Source organism: Lemur catta, chromosome 4, assembly GCF_020740605.2.
Source record: "Lemur catta isolate mLemCat1 chromosome 4, mLemCat1.pri, whole genome shotgun sequence".
In the NCBI taxonomy this organism is placed as follows: Eukaryota; Metazoa; Chordata; class Mammalia; order Primates; family Lemuridae; genus Lemur; species Lemur catta.
In genome coordinates, this window is record NC_059131.1 from 10,119,715 (window position 1) to 10,138,623 (window position 18,909).

Sequence of the window (18,909 nt, forward strand, 5' to 3'; positions counted from 1 at the left end):
CTGAGGCAGGAGGATTGCTTAAGCCCAGAAGTTTGAGGTTGCTGTGAGCTAGGCTGATGCCATGGCACTCACTCTAGTCTAGGCAACAGAGCGAGACTCTGTCTCAAAAAAAAAAAAAAGAAAAAGAAAGAAAAAAAAATTGTTTAGAACTACAAAATCACAGGACGGTAACTTCATGTACCAAAATAAATTCAACCAAGTACACTTCCATAGAACTGGCTCACTGGCATTTAACATATGTTAAGATACTAAATTGTTTTATTTGAAATTGTAATATTTCAACAGACTCAACGTTAGGTGACTTTTTAAAAGTTTAAATTATCCAAAATGAATTTCTAATTTTCATTTGAAAACTGCTAAGCCTTCATGTTATTTAGAAAATTTCTCTAATTTAAAATTAAAGATTTTACTAAAGTACATTTGTCATATGACTTTTTTTGCTATAAATCAAAATAAAGTAAAATATCCTTTATTCACATTTCTATATCTAATGCAAAAGAGTTCTGGGCCAAATACAGAACATTCATTTTTCCTCCCATTGAATAGCTAAATAATTTTTCTTTTACACTGAAACAGTCCTAAAATAAACAATATTGCTCCAATGTCTCTGTGGATGAAACCGTTTACTATTTTAAGTTAAAAAGCAGTTTGGAAAACACGTAAAAGTGAGACAAAATCTGGTAGTCCCGTTCTCTAGTTTCTCCTAACACAGATTCTCCATATTTGGGTATACAGACCGTCAGATGATGATACCTTGAAAGGATAATGAGAATGAATAGTTGTCTGCATATATGCTAAATTGTCTGCACTAATGCATGTTTCCACAGCATTTAATTGAATGGTCATTCTGGCTCTGATCCCAAGAAGCCATCTGAAAAAGGCACACCATGAATTCTGCATTTTACAGAAGTTGATATATACTATGAAATTGTTGGTAATTGCTATGGGAAGCCCTGCTCAGTGACCTGCCAGATCTTTCAAAACCTGCCTTAAAGCCCTATGTCAGTCCTTTGTGGAATAATAACCCAACAGCATTTTTTAGTTTTTGAAATAATTTCATAGTCCAGTAAGTCAGCTGACCCTTACCTCAGGTTTGTAGGTTTGTGTGGAGGACAGGACAGGTACTAGCAACCTCACTTTAAAGAAGAGCAAACAGGCTCAACCGCCCTGGTAGCACAGCCAGCATGTGACAGAGCCAAAATATAATAAGATCAGCATGTTCTGAAACTGGAGGACTCAATATGCTAGATACATTTTTAATTACGTAAATTGGTCCCCGAATTGGGAGTTTGGCAATATTGCCTTGCGTCTTTATAAAGAATTTTTTTTTTTTAATCTCAAACTCAGGTATCCATCCATCTGTTGTTATCTGATCTTACCACCTTCAACTTGTCTCCAGCCTCAGGGCCTCTTTGAAGCTCCCTGCATGCATACAGTCCTGCACACTCTCACCTCAGGAACTGTTATCTGTTTCCTCTGCCAGGCACATTCTTCCTCCAGGTACCTGACTGCTCATTCTTTCCTTTCCTTCACATTTCTCAAATGTTACCCTATCAGTGAAGGCCTTGCTTACCTGCCTTAACTAAAGGCACATTCCTCCATGGTTATCTTTTTCACCCAGTTTCATTTTCCCTCTTAGCACTTACAACTATGTGACAGAGTATATATTTACTTGTTGCCTTTCTTATTCCATAAGAATGTAAGCCTCTTGAAAACTGAGACTGTTTTTTGTTCACTGGTTTATCCCCACAACTCAAAATATTGCCTGCTATAGGGTCGATGCACGATGAGTGAATGAATGAACTAATGAATGGACACACATATGAATGAATGAATGAATGAAGACAATTTGTCACTTATAAAATAACTTAGCATAAATGATATTAAATACTCATGGAGTTGCCACAAATTTTTGGCTGATTTTGTTATTGGAGACAAATCTAAAATTTAGAAAGAAAATGTTGCCAAGAGGGAAATTAAAAAAAGACCAAAGATGGCAGGTTTACCGACATTACATCTGCGCAAATAAGGCCTTGTGATCGCTCTGTGATTTCAGTCAAGTCCCTCTCTTTAGGTCTCATTTTCCTTATCTGAAAAATGGGCTTCAAGAACTCGGAAGTCTCAGAAGTTCTGAGGAAGTGCCTTCAGGGCTGCAGCTGGGGAAGGGGTGGATAAATGGCTGGCCTTTTCTTCCTGCATTATAATCTTAGTTTCTGCATGAGACTTTATTTGTAGAAAAGGTTTGTGTTTAAAAAATATTTAAAACCCATTGAATGTTATGTCTGTAATGTTCCTGGCAGTGTTAATATTCTAGTTTCTATAATTAAATGCAGTCTAATTAATAACAAGCAGTTTTTCCCTTTACATGAAATGCAGAGTCTATATGGGTTATTTTCTATATGTGATGCATCCCAGGAAGAGGAAGAGATTAACAATAACAAATCATGTTTTTAATATCATCTAGATTTAATTTCTTTCTTTTCAGAAACTGTAATAGCTTGTAAATTTTGAAGACATGAACTATTTAAGGGAAGGAAAGAGAAAAGAAACTATAAATTAGATCTTCATATGTTTATTTTTATATTAGTACGCAAATAATAGTGTCCATGTATAAAATGTGTTTTATAATAAATTTCTTTGTATAACACCTTTCTTACACAGACTTTTTAAGACTATGTCTTTATCAGGAAATATTTTCTTCTGAATGTTCATTAAACATTTCAATTTTTAGTAATTTATTTTACAGAGCCTTGACCCCCCCATATTTAAAATACAAATGTGAAAGATACGGTAACTCACATAACTACCCATTTTGTGTATGCACATTCCCTCATATCAAAAAGGATTTCAATGTAAGTTACTCAGCTCTTAACAAAGCAGTTTTAAATTTGCTACCACTGTAGCTACAAGCTTTACCATGTATGAGAGAAGAAAATGAGCCTAAAAATGGACTTGAGCATATTAATTTTTTAAAAAATGATAAAGAATACACATTATTGCACAATCATTATATACGTTGAAATACAGGTGCTTAAGATTTGTGTCCACATATTAAAATATCTTTAAAAAAGAATGTTAAAATTATCTTCTTCATCTTGTCATTTTAAGGTTTTCTGCAGTAAATTCTGATAATAAAACAAATTTATTCAAAACAAATTTATGTGTAAAGAAAAATAAAAGATAAGATAAACATATGTAAAGGGCTTCCAGTCTGGACAAGATGGCTTACCCATTTTTCCTTACTCCTTTCTATTAAGCACAACTATAAACCATGGAAATAATAAAAAAGACAATGAAAGGAAAACTCTGAAGGGTGCTAAAAAGAAAGTAAACAAGTTTGGAACTCCAGGTCTGAAGGAACAGCATGGTAGCAGAATGTCTTGGGTCTCCCACCCAAAAAAAAGTCCACCCAGGCCTAGTATTTCCCAACTCCTGACCCAGAAGCAGTAGAGAGCTCAACCTCAGGTAGGCTCATTTTCCATCAGAATCTCAGAGGAAAAAGAGAAAGGGTGAAGCTGAAAGATATTTTAGGAAATAATATCTAAAAACATCCCAAAGGTGATGGGAGACACAAACCTACAGATCCAAGAAGCTAAGTTAACCCCAAACAGGATAAACGCAAAGAAATCCATGCTCATCATAATTAAACTTGAAAAGGAGAGACAGAAGGAAAAAATCTGAAAGACTGGGAGAATGACACATCTCCTACAGGGAAACACTAATTTGAATAATAATGGATTTCTCATCTGAAACCACGGAAGCCAGAGGAAGTGGCATGTTTTTTCAAGTGATGAAAGTAAAGAACTGTTAACTACAGATTCTACATCTGGCAAAACTATCTTTCAGGAAGAAAAGGGATATAAAAAATGAAAACATTCTCAGCAGAAGGAAAATTAAAAGAATCTGTCACTGGTAGCCCTTATCTTAAAGACTGGCTAAAGGAAGTTCTTCAAACAGAAAGGAAATGATAAAAGAAGGAACTAAGAAGGATCAGAAAAATAACCAATTCAACTTATGAGAATTCATGGAGACAAATCCTGATATAATAGATATACAGATACTCCTCAACTTATGATAGAGTTATGTCCCTATAAACATATGTCGGAGATACTGTAAGTTGAAAATGCATTTAATATACCAATAAGCCCATCGTAAAGTCAAAAAATCATAATCCTGAATGGCTCCTATGAGGAGCTCCGTACCTTATACCACACAACATTGAAAGAGAAATTCTAGCCCTCACTTGTTATACTCAGCTTCAGTTCTAAACATCTTGCCCCAATCTACTCTTGTAATGGTGCTTCCGCCTATTACTATGCTCCTAACCTCTGACCTGCCCCATTGCCTACTTTGACTTACTAAGTCCTTAAACACAGGACTTAATGTGTTTCTTCAAGTGACCACAAATCTCTGACTGTAACAATTTGAGCTATCCCTCTCTCAAACATCCCTCTCAATTCAACTCAGTGTCTGGAATAAAAAAGTCAAATGTTTTCCATATTCCCTTCTAGTTTTGCTTGGGTTTGCAAATTGTTTTACTGGATACATACAGAGATGATTTGAAGGGAAGGGCATTTTCCATGAGAAGTAAATTACGAACATCAGTTTGGAGAAATCAGTTGCCTTCATATATTGTGAGATGTATAAAAATGAACCTATAATAAGTAGACATTTTTGTTCTCTTCATATAGATGGTCACATAAAATCACAAGAAGGAAGTGTTAGTCACTCTACAAGCATAGTAACTTGGATATTTAAGAAAAGACCTTAACTCTACAGTAAATATTTGGCAAATGAATGCTCATTTATATTTTTAGTTCCACACAAATGTTTAAGGCATGAATATACCATATTTTATGATTTCTACTTCAATACACTTGAGTGATTCACCCATGTGGTAGTTAAGAAGGCTTTCAATTTGACAAAGGTCTTAAGAAACATATAGTTTACAGTGCTGTAAAAAGAAGTTAACTTGAGCTCAGGAGATCAGGAAAGTGGACAGGGTGGCACACAAGAAAGGATTTGAAGCAAGACTAGGATTTGGATATGCAGAGGTGAGAGAGAAAAGAGAAGATTGCGGAAAGATGAGGAGAGTCAATGGAGGGGTTCTGAGTAGCACTTCATGGTAAGTGCAGGTGAAATGTGGAGGATATGGTAAAGGAAATATGCCAGGGCCAGAACAGGAAGACAGCTAAACACTTAGGAACACCACGTCTGTTTAAAACATTGTGAATACTGACTTCAGTCCCTCTGAGTTAGCAGGCAAGTGAGAAAACTTAAAAGAATGAAAAGACATCTCATGAGATGCCCCTTGAAAAGCTAAGAGAAAGGTAGAGAACTAATAGTTTTTCATGCCTACTATGTGCCAGTCACTATATTATATACTGAACTTCTTATACCTATTTAGCCCAGAAATCAAATAAGAAATCTTTTATCCAAAGATCATTTTTAATAGAAGAAACAACTTTGATATAGGAGGGATTTTAACGGGAAGAAGTAAGAATTTAAGGGAAAGGGGCATAATCAGATCCAATACATCTAAGGGACTCTAAGATTTCTTCTAGATATTTGAAAGGAGAAAATGTGAAAGGAAATAGGATATTATGCAAAAAATTTAAAAAATTTTTCATGAGTGGTCAGGGTAGAAATAAAGAAAATGTTCATCATATAAGATAACATATTCAATTGGTAAAGTTAACACTATATTTCTTAGTGTTAACTTTACAAGACCTCCATCAAGGTAACCAACTAACATGAAAGATCTTTGCATTTTTCTTTTACGGATCTTAGAAAGTCTCTTTTTGCTCGAATGTGAAATGGAGTTGGGGAGATAGTAGAGGCGGTGATTCTAAAGATCTCCCAAAGCTCTGATATTTACTGAAGCAGGGGTGATAAGTTTGAATTTCTACTAAAGTACTCACTAGCTGGGTGACTCTCCACATATCTCAGCCTCCAACAATCATATGGCAGGGTGCGGGAAGAACTCTTTTACAAGGTTACTAGAAAAATTACATGGGGTAAATCATGGAGAGCGTCAAGCATTTTGCTGGGAATTCAATAAATGTTCTTTTCCTGCCCTTGACATTGGTAGCTTCCAGGGATCTGCTGACTTCCTTCCTCCACACTGAAAACTTTTCTGAAATGTTTTGTTGTCTGTGTTATATCAAGAATTTTAGTTCAGTTCTTCCTTAAAATAGTAAGAGTTATGGCTTGTCTCCCCTGCTTAAAGCAAAGTAAGAGATTTCAGACTTCTGAGAAAGAAAGTTACTACACAACTTCTTCCCCAGGCCAGCCTCATTCCTGAATATAAAGTTAACTCCCAGGTATTACATGCGTATGAGAAGGGATGGGAAGAGATCCTTTCCTCTGTGCCTTGTAATCAGTCCTTTGGGTCAAGACCCTGCAGTTAATTTTGAAGGACACACTTTAAGAACAAAAGCCTTTTTTAAGAACTGTGAAGATTTTATCCTACTGACAAGTTAACAAGCTAGCCTGACATAGTTTAATGGATTCTGGCAGAAGACAAGACAGACTCCCTGGTCAGAGACAGCAATAGAAATAGCCAGAGTATCAGTATTTTCTTATGTCAGTTCTCCAAGTCCCAAGTCCCATGGATGGTACAGAGGGCTAGTGACATGGACACAGAGTGGGTTATGTTACTGAAGAACCCTAAGCTTGGAAATATGAATTTGTTATTCGGGACAGTAAGGGTACCTACCCTTTGCTCCAAGGGAGATATTATCTTTATTTTCCAGGGCTTTTTGCTACACTAAAGATAGTCTAGAATAAAGATAGTGCCTCTGCTTGTAAGATTTGCTGACTTGTGAGAGATTCATGGAGAACTGTTTCCCAACAGCTTTTAGATATGTTTATTAATATAATTCACCCCACTGAGGAAGAGTGTAAGACTAGCCTATCTTAATAGTATTAAATAAAGGTTCTTAAACCTGGCTTTCTGGATGATGAGGGTTAGCACATTTTCTTTTGAATAGCAATGTTTACTCTAAAATTTATCTGAGAAAAAGATGACAAACTAAGTGTTAAAATGTAAGTAGACTCATATTTATTAATAAGCCCTATACCGAGGACTTACATGAATTATTTTCATATATATTGTTACACGTATTCTTTTATCATTTAGTTAGCCTTTTTAATACGTTCTCTTTATTAATTCCAATCATTTTTAGTATTTTCTTTGGGTTTTCTAGAAATTAGAATGATATAATCTATAATTAAAAAATGGCAATTTTGACTTTTCAAAAAGTTATAAACTCTATTTCTGTTTCTTTTCTTACTACACTGACTAGGACTGGAAGAACAATGACAAAAGTAATGATATTGGGCCCTTTTGTTTTGTTTCTAATTTTAACAAAAATGCCTCCATATTTTCAGTGCTAAAAATTCAGCTACAGTTAAATCCTAGTGGTCAGCAGAGAATATGAAGCACAGCAAATGATCAATATATATTTCTTACATAAATAGTACACTAAAAATAATGATTTTATCCACCTACTTTTTAGAAGATAGCTTTGGTCCAATATATTTCCATACTATATCTAGTAATGCTGCTCATCAAGATTTAGAGAAATTGTACAACCTTAAGTTGAAAAAAATCACTATGTCATAAATCTAATAAATTACATGAAAAATAATTAGGAAAGGAAGTATTGCCCTGAGATCACAAAAGTTAAAACAAATGGGTCTCAGAGGCTTATAGGAGCTGTGAGAGCATGCAATTAGTATGAATATCATGGGAATCTAAATTCCCTAAAATACCTGAAGATAAGGCACCTGGCTCAACATGCATGTAAAGCTAGGAAAGAATCAAATTCTCTCTTGTCTAGGAAGTAGTATAGTCCATATAAAATATATATCCTAAGTATGTAAATATTTTCATAAAATATGACAAGTACAGACAGCTAACATGAGTCTCCAAACAGTTACACTATGAAATGACTATGGAACATATCTTAACATGGAGGAAAAATTAACTTTAGGTGCTTTATCAAATGCTTCAACATACCTCACGAAAGGGATTGTAAAATAAATGATAAAAGGTCAATTTTATTAAATATGCAGCTTTCAAAAAGTGATGATGAAGTCAAAGTACTACAGAAAAATATTTATTTTGGAGACATTACCGACTTTTTTGAGGCTTAGTTTTCCCTTCCATAAGGCAGAGGTAACACATACTTATATGATGGTTGTGAATACTAAATAAGGTAATGGGAATGAAACAAAGAGATTGGCACATGATAAAATTATAGGTATTATTTATATTATCCTCCACATTATGTGCCAAATATAAAAAAAGCAGAAAGCAAAATCTGTGCTAGGATCCCTTCTAATAATTATGTCTACAGACTAGACAGGACAGAAAAAAATGTAATACAAAAAACAAGGCCTGTTTTAGGGAAAGGAAATTGTGGGTTAACTTTATCTCTTTTTTAAAATCACATTTATTTGTGCAATAAATATGGTATTTGAAATGACTTTCACAGGTTATGAAGATAAACTTGATCAAAATTGCTATTCTTTTTTACCACATTTTATTTTTCTTTGTCCTTTTCCCCAATGAACAAGAAAGTAGCATATACCTCTTTTAACATCCCTGTTTCTTCCCCAGTGAGTATCAGACAAAATCCCAGAGGTGAAAATCTCCAGCATTTCACAGGTACCTGTATAGCTAGTGAGTATTCCACACTGACACGACTAACTAAATATCCTAGGATCTTAAAGGGCAAAATTCAAATGTGACTCAAACATAAGAATATCTGTTTCCTTTTGTCTCTCAAAGCGCTGTTTCTCTCCTCATTGAATTAGGTGACTTTAGCCCTTGTTGTAAGTCAATTTGTCAAATAGCTACAGCCTCCTTATCAGACACTGAGCTGGTGTCCTTGAAAAAATGTACTAAGTCATGGATTCTCAGTTGAAGACAGTTTTAACCTTAAATTTCTCTGTGGCTGCTAAAAGTGAACACAAATACCTTAAATTAAGGTATCTCTCCTGAAATACAAATCTACATGTATTGACGGTAGCTTCTTTTGTCTTCAGATATTTACAAATATGAAATAGGTATTAATGCATATAAAATCACTTTATAAATGGAAAATAATTACAAACAGAGGATTATTATTGGTAGTCATGATATTAACCACCATGTTCTTATCTTCCATAAGAGTCGGTGAGCTGTTAGCTTGCTTTTAAGACACTAATGTGAAGACACTTGATTTAAAGTAGCAAAGTAACTGCAAATCCTTTCGTGAACACAATAAAGTCATATTGAAATGTCTTTGTATGCAGGGCTTCAAAATACAAAATAAACAAACAAACCAGCTTCAACAGATATACAGAAATATAAAAAGGTAAGTGTTGATCTCTACCAATACTAGACTGTTAAAGCCACTTCTTTTGTAAGGTTTCAGGTGGCCAATGCCGCCTGCTGTGTCCACTGGATCTAATCAGTATGTCCAGGGAAGGGAATTTTGAGATGACCAAAACTCATCCTCAGCTGTTGACTAGCAACATTCCCTGCTGAACTGAGGAGTTCTTAGACCAGTGGCTAGCATATAGTAAATACTCAATAAATAGTGTTATTACTATTAGTTATTACTACTAATTATAGTGTTATTACTATTGGACAAGAAAATATAAATAAAATATTAATTATAATTGTTTCCATTTCTGGGTATTTATAGATTTTACTAAATAGAAAATATAAAATTATAGAAATAACACTATAAACATCAAAAAGTAAGGTGCTATTTTCTGGCAGATTTTCCCATTTCTATAGAACTAAAAAACAGATACAGATAGTGAGAGAATTTCGTAAACACTTAACCTTGCACAGCTTATAATAAAGGCAAAATCTGTTTTGGAGACAGTCTGAAGGTTCAAACAACCATCCCTAACCCATGCTCAGGTGAGAATTATCTACCACGTAGGAAGAGTGTTCTGATAAGGATTAAAGAAATGAGAGAATGAGCTCTTTCCTAGTTTTTTGGTTTAGGTTTGGTGATGAGCTAAAACTTTAAGCCTCTGCTTCTCTCCTAAGGTATAGCAGGACAGTGAGTGCCTGTTTATAAGTCGCTTGAGAATAAATGGTTCTCAATTGCCATAAGAAGTCTCTCCTAGGGTACTGCAGACACACCTTTGGGATGGGGGACACCCAATGAAAGAACAGGCATGTAGGTTCCCAAGCGGTTTCCACACATCTGTGGGCACATAAACATACAGAAGAGGCCAAAAAGTGTAATTCTGAGCCATTCTTTGCAGCATCCTACTTATTTTATTATACTTCCAAACACAGAAATTACATAATAAAACATGCCAAAATCACTCCTCATAAGTGGTATTATCACTTTCATATACAATATACATTTTCACATGGCTAAATATGATATTTTATGGAACACTTGTAAGATGAAACATACGATAAGGAGAGTACTTTGTGTTAAAATAAGAAAAGCAAAGATTTTGCTTTATAAATTTTTTCTCTAAGATAAATAATCAATCATGCCATATGAGCCCCTATAAATATATGCATGCTTATTTTAAAGAGCTGCTGCTATTGAAGCTGACTTTTTAAGGCCAGACTTAGTTTTTTAGTTAAAACTGATGAAGCATTAATTGAAATAGAACTGGAAATTTTTTCACTGTAGTGTATCATTCAGATTCAGATTTGGATTTTGGTCCTGTCCCTTAATAGCTGTGTGATCATGTAAAAATGCCTCTCTGAGCCTCAGTGCTTTCAGATGTAAAAATAAGGTAATAATACCTAACCTATTAGTTTACTTTGAGAATAATATAGTATAACATAATAGAATGTATAATATAACATGTAATACAGACACACACACTTTTATAGGTGTATAACACTAAGTTAACACTGAGCTATTATGGTAGTTCCTAGTATTGATAGCTCATTATTATATACCATTCTGCCACATTTTAGCACTGAGACATTGTACAAATATCTTAACCACTCTGAGCCTATTTCCTCATGTGATGATGGAGTGACAAGATCACATATGTCAGAGGGATATGACATAGGGATATTATGACATTTAAATGAAATGTTATATGTATAAAACCTACATTCAGGCCATAGAAGGCCCTCAGAAACATGAAAATTAACAGTACATGTAACATCTTCTCAACTTAAGGGAAAACAGGTTTTCGTTGTAGCTTTCAAAGTTTTCATTTTGACTTTGATTTTTCATTCTAGTTAGAAGTTATCCAGAGAAACTTCCAGATAGCAGAAGAAAATGACAATGATTTATGTTTCTACCTATATACTCTCCAAAACCAAAATAGAACAAGAACAAATAAAATTACACAAAATCCATACACTCAGCACAGTTATGGGTTTAGAGAGTCCAAACTTCAAAATACCATAAGTAAAAAAGAAAAAAAAAAAACCCCAAATCCAAGAGAATAATCTTTTATATTCCATGTTAATGTTTCACATATTCAAAAAAGGATAAACAATTAAAATAAACAAGAATGAGGCAAACCATACAAATAGAAAAAAGTGAGCCTAAGTGTACTATAAATAAGATAATTACATTGAAGGTGGTGTGTGTGTGTGTCTGTGTGTGTGTGTGTGTGTGTGTGAGAGGAGGGGAGAGGCGAGGGAGAGGGGAGGGGAGGGAAAGAAGAGTTAAGTAACCTTGAAAAAATGCATTTTTTAGTATTATTACTCTAAGGCTAAAGACAGAAAGAGCTCTACAAAAATATTATATTCTAGCTAGTAATTCCAAAATTATGTGTACTCTAGGATTGAGTAAATATGTAAATATATTACGGATAATGGGACTCAAGTTTCTCATTGACAGAGAGGGGTGTTTACAAATAAGAAAAGGGGTAAGGCTTGAATGAACTCTGTGGCATTGGACTGAAATTAGAAGCATCTATGAACTTATGATCTTTAGTGTGTATACAGATGAATACAGAAACAGATGTAGATATGTGTATGCTCATATGCATTTCCCAATTCTGTCTCCTTAAGAGGATCTAGAAGCTGTAACACCACACTATCAACGAGCACACCTAGCCCCCAAGTGTTGGCTTCTAAATACCATTTTTCAATAAAATGAGCCAAGGCTCTTTGAAATCAGTGGCTGAATCTAGAGCTGAGTAGAAAAAGTGCAAGAGGATTCTCAAACTTTGTGTGGTTGCCAGAAAGTAAAATACTCCAGAAATGATGGGTATACATCAAAAGGAAAAAACTTAAAGGGAACCCCCAATGGCCATATCTGAAATAATTTGAGCAAAAAATAAATAATGAAAGTAATGGATTACAACGATAGAACAAAATGAGAATCCTTGAGCTCATACTTACAGAAACAAATAACTGAATAAATAAATATATGGTGGTGGGGGAAACAAATGATAGGAAAAAAACTGCATTTGGCAAATACTGCAGTAATAATTATCTTAGGCAATGATCATTAACTCATGCTAAAATTAGAGATGAAAGTATAGTGAGAATCAGAATAGTTACACAATCTCAAAATATCTCCCCAGAAGACAGTTACTAATTTAAAAGGAGAAAATGATAATTTTACAAAGAAGAAATATGATGATACCAACTCATTCAAGTGATCAAAGTTAACATTACCAGTAATGGAACAAATCAACACCACATACTTCCTGATATAAGGCACTGAGAAGAACACAACATCGCTTCTGTGGTATTCTTACCGAAAATGCAAAACTTGAATACAGGACGAAGTCAAACAGAGGAAACATTTTACAAAATAATTTGGCCAATACTTTTTTAAAATGTCAAGATCACAAAAGACAACAACAACAAACAAGACCTAGGAACTGTTCTAGACCAAGGAGACTAAAGAGACATGACAATTAGATACAATGTGTGACCTGAATTAGATGCAGACTATGGACCGGAAAAAGGACATTAGTGGCAAAATTGACAATATCTGAATTAGGTGTAAATTAGATTATAGTAACAGTATTGGTATATGGTAGTTTTCATTATCTGAAATATTAATACTTGGTGAATCTGAGTAAAAAGTATACAGAATTCTTTGTGCAATTTATGCAACTTTTTGGTAAATCTGAAATTACTTCATCTCTCTTCTCTACCCTCTTTTATATTCACTGCTATTACCAAGTTCAGGGCCAAGTTCAGGCAACAAGACCACCACCCTTTGTCCTCTGGTAACTCTTCAGCAGAGTCCTTCAAGTCTGTCATTTATGCAGATGTCAGAGGGATCTTCCCCAAACACAAATCTTTTCGTGTCGCTTCCCTGGCAACACCCTTCCGTGTGCCTTAGCACCATCAAGGTAAACCCTGAGCACAACACTTGAGGTGCCCATTATCTGGCTTCCTTCTTCCCACTTTCACCTCCTGCTGGTTCTTGTCTTCACACCATTCACCAGCTGTGCTGACCCTGGTTCAGGTATAACCTCCTCAGAGCAGTCTTTCCACACTGCCTCCAGGCAGAACAGCTCCATGCCCTCACTGACCCCCGTGCACTGTGCAGATTTCTCTCATTGCACCTAAACACTTTAGGGTACTTAATTCTTTGTTCATAGGTCTGTGTTCTCTGCCAGCGTGGAGGCCCTACACCAATGAGGTCTACTTACCTGGACTGGAATTAGAGCTTTCCATTTAATCCTTACAACAATTGTATATTATTTACATTTTACAGACAAGGAAACTGAGGTTGTAAGAGTTCACAGAGCTAGTGAGTGGTGAAATTGGGATTTGAATCCACATCTATGTGGCTGAAGAGCCCAAACACTTCACTACCAATTGCCTTGCCTATTTCTCTATCCCTAGAGTATAGTGTAGTGCATGGCACATGATGTACGCTTGATGGATATTTCACATATTGCTTTGTTCAAACAACAGTTGTTACGCATAGCATTTTTCCATACTTTAATTAAGCAGCAGTTAACATATACCCATGATGTGTATTGAGACAAGGCTAAGGCTAGAAGATGGAACAAGGCTTTCTGTTCTCTTTCAAACTCCTGATATCTCATGTCTAATCAAATTCAATCCATAGAAAGTCACAGTGGGAAGAGAAAAGGCCATACTTTATGCAATCTAGTGCTACTCAAATATATTTCCCTGGCACATGGGAAGAAGTGTAGTATGGGGCCAAGACCACAGGCTTTAGGGTCAGACAGAACTGGGTTTGAGTACCAAGTGTCACCTTAAATTGGTCGCATGACCTCATCTAAAACAGAGAAGATGGTAACTACTTTGTAAGAGACTTTTAAAGATTAACGTACATATAGGACACATTCTAAGGTCCCCTCTTCTTCCCTCAGTGATGCCAGTGGTGAGATAGCAACTCTTTAAGGGAAAGCACCCGTTATTCATAATGGGAGACTCCCAACATCTCTAAATATTTGCAGGAGTAATTAATATGGATGCTCTCTCAATTTTAATCATCTTGGGGATAAAAGGCACATGGAATTCTTTTCCAACATTTCAGATCTCTTGCTCATTTCTGGACAAACATGCTTCTGTCTTGTTTGCTTCCACATGAGAAGCAACTGGCTGGTCAGAAATCACTGTCAGCAAAATCTGGCAAACTAATATAAAACAGTATCAATCTGAAAGCACCAGGCCGCTCTGTAAGAAAATCTTCCTATTATTCCAAGCAAATCATTTTGCTTGCATATCAAGAGGGAGCAGAACAGTCTAATCCCTCATCATTAATGGCAGAAACATCATATTGAAAGTCAGGAGTCCTGGCCCTGCCATTTTAAGGGTGACCTTGGACAAGTTTTTAAGATTTAATATTCATTTATTCAACAAATATTTACTGAGTGTCTCTGAGAACCTTGTTTTCATGGAATGTATATCCTAACAGAAGAAGAAAGATGTCACATAATAAATAGACAAGCACAGGGATAGGCAGGAAGAAGTTAGCAGATAGTGGTAAGAGATTTGTAGAGAATTAAGACAGCAATAAAATAGATTGCGACTGAGTGGTTAATTTGGGCTGTGTAGTTGTTTTAGAAAAGGTGACATTTAAGCTAAAATTTGAGGAAGTAGTTTCTCCTTTCTGGAAATCTATAGCCTTTCCTATAAAACATGACTACTGAAGTGGGATGCGTTTGAAAGTCTCTTCTAGTTCTAGGAATCTGTGATTTCACAGCTATTGGGGATATAGTATATGTATGTGGGCACACATGTTTTTAACATTAAGTATTATCCTATATTTGGTTAAGCATGCCATGTCATTAGCTTTCAAGACATTTAAGGTAATCGTAAATTATTCGTAAGGAACTAAATGTACCTTTGCATACTGGACTTTTGTCACTGTTTTCTAAGCTTCATCTGATGGAGAAGTGTGTGTTTTGTTAATGTTTTGGCAAATATACTCAAACTGGTTTCTGAAGAGAAGGGTTAATATGTGCCTTCACATTCCAAAGTATGCAAAATCCATGAATTTGTAATGAGATTAGAAGTTGTCTTAAACTAATTCTTTTGGTGATCGCTCACAACTACAAATTCAGACATACTAAAATTTTAAAAGGCGAAACTCTAAGCCACGTTCTCTTTTACACAAAAATGGGGAAAAAAGTTTGAGATGATGAGGTATGGGATTTTTTAAGGAAACATCAGTATTTTTACCATATTTTTCATGCACCAGTTAACTAGAAAATTACAAAAGCTGAAAAAGTCAGATAAACAGTACCGAGGGGATTAACACAGTACAGTCATCCTCTCCCCCCAGGGCCGCCTCGTCCTCCCTCCCACCCCAGGCTGGGGCACATTTCTGCGGTGGAAACGAAAGCCTCTCAAGCTGTTGAAGAGTGAGGACCTCTGCATTTTTAATTCTATTAACTAGTCATTAGAAAACTAGAAATTGCTGTCTCTCTGAGAGCCAATGAGGTAGCAGGCAACATAGACTCTGCGTTTAATTTTGCAGGAGCTGGCTGGCTTCCCAGCAACACGTTGATTTGTGGGGCCACTACTTTGGGCACCTCTAGGATAATTAAATATTAAGTCCCTCTTTGATGTATGCGAAGTCTGCCTAAGAGGATTACCAGCCACAGTGAAGGTAGCAGTCCCACATTTTGTGGTAATTGAACATTGCAATATCATTATTTATTCTTATCCTCACTCTGTAAGAACCCGTCTCCATCCTTCAGGTTACCTAAAGTGCCTCTGCGAATGAAGAAGGGGACAGCAAGAAAGTGAAGAAAACGAGAGCCCATCCAGTCAACACTTCAGGATCTTCTGGGAGTCTGGGATGTGGAGGTGAAGAAGACAGTTTAATGTGTGCGGAGGAAATGACAGATGAGGTGAGCACACTATCCTCTGGCTCCTCCAGTTCAAGGTTCCATTTTACACACGAAGTAGCCAAGGAACACAGGGTAAGAATCTTCCCCAGGATTATAAAGCTCGTGGCAGAGGAAGGTGGAGACACACGCATGTATTTGTCTACCAGTGCCCTGATCTTTCCACTGCTCCAGTGAAAGGTAGCACAGTTTTTAGAAAACAATAATTTAAGAGATAATTTAAACTATGGACATAGTTCTGTAAAATTCCAGAAGTTGTTGGTGTTTCCATTCTAAGCTCGTAATGTTTCTGCATTCATTTTCTAAGTAAGAAGAAGTTATTTACAATCATTATATAAGACATAATTCCCCCATAAAATTCACTCGTCCTTCAGTATAGATTTGAATCAGCAATGCCAGGCAGACACAGAATACTTAATTTCTAAAGGAGGAGGGAGAGACACTGATTTATTTCTTGGAGGAGACTGTCGATTAATAGCATCATTAAACCAGTATGATAGCTTTCTTATTTCTACTACCAAATACTATATTTAAAAACCTAGATCATTAGTAGCCAAGAACAAGGAAATCCCTCTCATACAAGGGGAAAGTAGAGGAGAGAGAAAATAAAAAGGGTGAGGAGGACATGACATGAATCCCTCTCATACAAGGGGAAAGTAGAGGAGAGAGAAAATAAAAAGGGTGAGGAGGACATGACATGACTTTTACTAGTCATTGAGGGACTTCCGGGAGAGAGATTTCCTAGAGGACCTGAAAAAGTTTGCCGCACCACAGAGGAAATTCTGGTGAAATGTGGCCTTACACACAGACTTGGCAAGTGAGAGAAAACAGTCTGCACTCACAGCTATAAAGCCAAGTTAATTTAGAAAAGTGCATGAGAAAGGAATCTTAATAACAGAGGCTAAGTTGCCTTAAGTCTTGTTTTTAGAAAAAGTTAAGCTATAAAGGAACTATAATTTCAGAAATATTCAGAAATCATTAAAATCTTATTGTATAAAAGTTACAACTTGTTCTTTGAGTAACTGGAACATTGAGGAAAGCTTAAAAGAAGAAACAGCAGTGATACTTATATTACGTATAAGGAGCTTGGGCCCAAATATCAAAGTACGTGTTCTAGTGTTTCCACATGACAGATAAGATGGATATTTTCCTCTTTTCCTGGCTTCCACACTGTTTTGTAATATTTTCAGGATATAGATCTGACATAACATAAAGTGAGGCTCCGACCAGAGACACCAGCCTCATCATCCTGGCAGGCTCCTGCAGTCAAGGAAGGTGAAGAAACTGAGCAAGGCTGAGGACGTGAAAAGTGAAGGTTGTGTCGGGAAAGTACAAGACCATAGTCACGTTCATTTGCTTCAGGACCAGGCAGAACCTAAAGTTCCACATGGCAAAAATAACATGATCTAATTTAGGGTCTACCTCAGGGATGCAGCACACCTCTAACTTCTACGTCACATACCTGGAAGATATTTTACAGCCTATCACCTCTGCGCTCCTAGACTGCTCTTTAAAGAGGCAGCAAGTGGTCTTCTGACGTAATTCAAAGCCAGTGTTGAGACTGCAATATGCCAGTTGGTAAGGTCAGAGTGCTTCAGAGAGAGTATTAGTCACAGTAGTGACTTTTTAATTGCAATCTATTTCAGCGATTTGGCAAAACTAGAGAATCTTTGATAGATCCATCTTTTTTGGATCTCAATTTCTCTAATTCTGAATAGTAAACAACAGTATTTACCTATTTGTCTCATGATGGAAATAAAAATATATAAGATAATAATTATGAAGATGCTCTGAGATGAGCGCCAAAATATTCTTAATATTTGATTCATTTTTTTAAAAAAAGAAATTCATTGTTCTTTAGATGTAGTAATAGGGACATAAATTAGAAACAAAGCTTTAAAATTAGAAGGTAGACTGAGTTGGAGTCAGACTCCCAGGAAACTCTTTTGCAGTTGAGATTATCTGGGAAGTCCTGGTTTCTAACCTGTATTGACATGATGGCACACTCTGCACGCTCAAGCACTTGTCTGAGGTTCCTGACTCCTGGACTCCATGTCCTTAGGATGCATCAATTTAGAATTTAAGCCAGACTTCAACAGCTACCACATTTCTTTGATTTAGGAATTAGCATTCCCATTTACTCAATCAACAAGTATTTAAGCTCTGAGCATGTGCACAGGATACTTAGAGGGATTTGAAAGATGGTAAGTGCACCTTCCAGGGCTTCAGAGTTTTCATGGAGGTGAGGAGGCAAAACTTTTAATAATAAAAATAATAAATAATTAAAGCTCAAATATGTGGAATTCAAGGTTCAGTTAAGCCTGCAACGGCCAGGGAAGGTTTCAGAGAGAAGATGGACTGATTGAGCCTTGAAGGACGGTATGGAGAAATCTAAGATCTTGTGTCTTTGCCACATTATGTCCATCTGAATACAGAGGAGAAGGGGTTGGGGGGCATTTTAGTACCTGAGTAGAGCATGGAAAAAAATGAATTAGCTAAACTGCACACTTCATTTCAATTCAGATCTGCATTTTTCCTGGGAAAGGGTGAGCCACCGTAATTAACTGATACTGTGAACAATCCTATCTCCCGTGAGGAGAAAAATGACATACAATG

General features: G+C 36.0%; 1 protein-coding gene across 1 annotated transcript in view; it reads right to left on the reverse strand.

Moving 5' to 3' along the window:
• The window catches only part of NBAS (NBAS subunit of NRZ tethering complex), a 319,324-nt gene that overhangs the window by 20,798 nt on the left and 279,617 nt on the right, over positions 1-18,909 (reverse strand). The window lies entirely within an intron of this gene.